Below are 3,199 nucleotides of genomic sequence, written 5' to 3' on the forward strand. Positions count from 1 at the left end.
AACCACCTGTCTTTGATGATTCTGGCCTCCCGCACTGTGGGTCACATAGTAGGTCCTCATTCTTTCAACCTTCGAACAAACATTTCTCATGGGCCTTGTTTACTGAGCTAGGTAAACTCTGGATTCAGGCTGATGATGTTGAGGCAGCCCTGTCTCTAGAAGCTTATGTTTTAGCCAGAGACAGACCTTAATAACCAAATGAATAATTAACTATTTAACAGCAATTATAACAAGCACATCCAAAGAGAAATAAAAAGTACTGTAGAGGAAGGGTAACCGGGAATCTTAGCACTCTGGAAGGTGGGCCAGAGATTGTCAGAGGAAGATGGCAGAGGAGTAGGGGACCCTAGTTTTGTCTGGTCCCTGGAATTCAGCTAGTTAGTTATCAAATCATGCTGAACACCTGTGAACTCAACTCAGAGATCTAAGAAAAGAATCGCTGCAACTCTACGAATAGAAAAGCAACCACTTTTTGCAAGTGTGCAATTCTCTGGGGTCATTGTTGCTATTTTAGTATTTTGTTCCCTCGTTCATCTATTCTTCTCTGGAAAGAATGACAAGACGGGACACCGTCTTTGGGGTGATCCGTGGTGGACGTTTTGAGGGCAGCTGACCCGCAGCCTGCACGCCCCGGACCGCCTCCTGTGGAAGCCTGAGCCGGCCGTCTTTCTCCCTTTGTCTCGTAACCATGTCCACCAATGAGAATGCTAATTCACCAGCTGCCCGCCTTAACAGATTCAAGAACAAGGGGAAAGACAGTACAGAAATGAGGCAGCGCCGAATAGAAGTTAATGTGGAGCTGAGGAAAGCTAAGAAAGATGACCAGATGCTGGAAAGGAGAAACGTAAGCTCGTTTCCTGATGATGCTACCTCTCCACTGCAGGAAAACCACAACAACCAGGGCACTGTAAATTGGTCTCTTGATGACATTGTCAAGGGCATAAATAGCAATAATTTGGAAAGCCAGCTCCAGGCTACTCAAGCTGCTAGGAAACTGCTTTCTAGGGAAAAACAGCCCCTCATAGACAACATAATCCAGGCTGGGTTGATTCCAAAATTTGTGTCCTTCTTGGGCAGAACTGACTGTAGTCCCATTCAGTTTGAATCCGCTTGGGCTCTCACTAACATTGCTTCTGGGACATCAGAACAGACCAAGGCTGTGGTAGATGGAGGTGCTATCCCAGCATTCATTTCTCTGTTGGTATCTTCCCATGCCCACGTCAGTGAACAAGCTGTATGGGCTCTAGGAAACATTGCAGGTGATGGTTCAGTTTTTCAAGACTTGGTTATCAAGTATGGTGCAGTTGACCCACTATGGGCTCTCCTTGCAGTTCCTGATATGTGATCTTTAACATGTGGTTACTTACGTAACCTTACTTGGACACTTTCAAACCTTTGTCGCAACAAGAATCCTGCACCCCCATTAGATGCTGTTGAGCAGATTCTTCCTACCTTAGTTCGTCTCCTGCATCATGATGATCCAGAAGTATTGGCAGATACCTGCTGGGCCATTTCCTACCTTACTGATGGTCCAAATGAACGGATTGAAATGGTTGTGAAAACAGGAGTTTTCACTGTGCCCCAACTTGTGAAGCTTCTAGGAGCTACTGAATTGCCCATTGTGACTCCTGCGCTAAGAGCCATAAGAAATATTGTCACTGGGACAGATGAACAGGCTCAGGTTGTAATAGATGCAGGAGCACTTGCTGTTTTTGCCAGCCTCCTAACGAACCCCAAAACTAATATTCAGAAGGAAGCTCCGTGGACAATGTCAAACATCACAGCTGGTCGCCAGGACCAGATACAGCAAGTTGTGAATCATGGATTAGTCCCATTCCTCATTGGTGTTCTCTCTAAGGCGGAGTTTAAGACACAAAGGAAGCTGTCTGGGTTGTGACCAACTATACAAGTGGTGGGACAGTTGAAAAGATTGTATACCTCATTCATTGTGGCATAATAGAACCACTGATGAACCTCTTAACTGCAAAAGATACCAAAATTATTCTGGTTATTCTAGATGCCATTTCAAACATCTTTCAGGCTGCTGAGAAACTAGGTGAAACCGAGAAACTTAGTATAATGATGGAAGAATGTGGAGGTTTGGACAAAATGGAAGCTCTACAAAACCATGAAAATGAGTCTGTGTACAAAGCTTCATTAAACTTGATTGAGAAGTGTTTCTCTGTGGAGGAAGAGGGAGATCAGAATGTTGTGCCAGAAACTACCTCTGAAGGCTCTACGTTCCAAGTTCAGGGTGGCACTCCCGGGACCTTTAACTTTTAGATTGTACAGCCGAGGCGGAAAGTTGTTTGTTGTGTACTCTGTTTGGTAGAAGTTTGTCTGTTTCTCTACTAAGAACCCTTTTTAAATGTGTTTTGTTATTGTAGCACTTTTTACAACGAAACTACTTGACCAGTTCCAAAGGGTACAAACTGTATGAAGCTCCTCCTCTCAGTGGGTTTCTTATTTCTATGTGGAATCTCCTCTCTTGCAGTGTCCTGTAAATAAAGATTAAATTCCACTCTTTGGTTTAAAAAAAAAAAAAAAGAATGACAAGACGGAAAAACTCACCTCAAAAAAGAGAACTCCTAGAAGGCAGTACTGACGGGCGGGACCTAATCAGTATGGACATAAGTAAGATGACGGGACTAGAGTTCAGAATAGCGATTATAAAGATACTAGCTGGGCTTGAAAAAAGCATAGAAGACACTAAGAATCCCTTTCTGGGGAAATAAAAGGACTAAAATCTAATCAGGTGGAAGGTGGGCCAGAGATTTGATTGAAGAAGCACTGGGGATAGGAAAGGAAGGAATGAGGGAAGGAGGGGCGAACGTATTTTTTAATATACTGGGAAAGTCACCTCTTAATCCTTCCTGAAAACCCCCATTCATGTTAGGGCTCTTTGTCACAAATCAACGATTATTCATAGATTTGTGAAACATAAACAAGCCCAGGCTCAATTCCTGAGCCTGCTATTTACACTTTTGGCAAATGACTCCACTCTCCCGAGCTCAGATTCCTTACCTGTAACATGAGGAGGGTAAAAACTAGCTACTGTCTGGGATTGCTATGGAAATTAAATGCAAGGAATTCTAAAGCACTTAGCCCGGTGTCATCACATGGCCAGCAAAGTGGTATCCTTGTTACTATCATAATTAATGTCCAACTGCTTCCCATTCAGGTGGGGAAGCTGAAGCTC

General features: G+C 43.7%; 1 pseudogene; it reads left to right on the plus strand.

The window, feature by feature from the left end:
- Positions 1-688: 688 nt before the first annotated feature.
- On the plus strand, positions 689-2,283 carry LOC118539034 (importin subunit alpha-1 pseudogene; annotated as a pseudogene).
- The last annotated feature ends 916 nt before the right edge of the window (positions 2,284-3,199 follow it).

The sequence above is a fragment of the Halichoerus grypus genome, chromosome 3 (genome assembly GCF_964656455.1).
Source record: "Halichoerus grypus chromosome 3, mHalGry1.hap1.1, whole genome shotgun sequence".
Taxonomy (NCBI): domain Eukaryota; kingdom Metazoa; phylum Chordata; class Mammalia; order Carnivora; family Phocidae; genus Halichoerus; species Halichoerus grypus.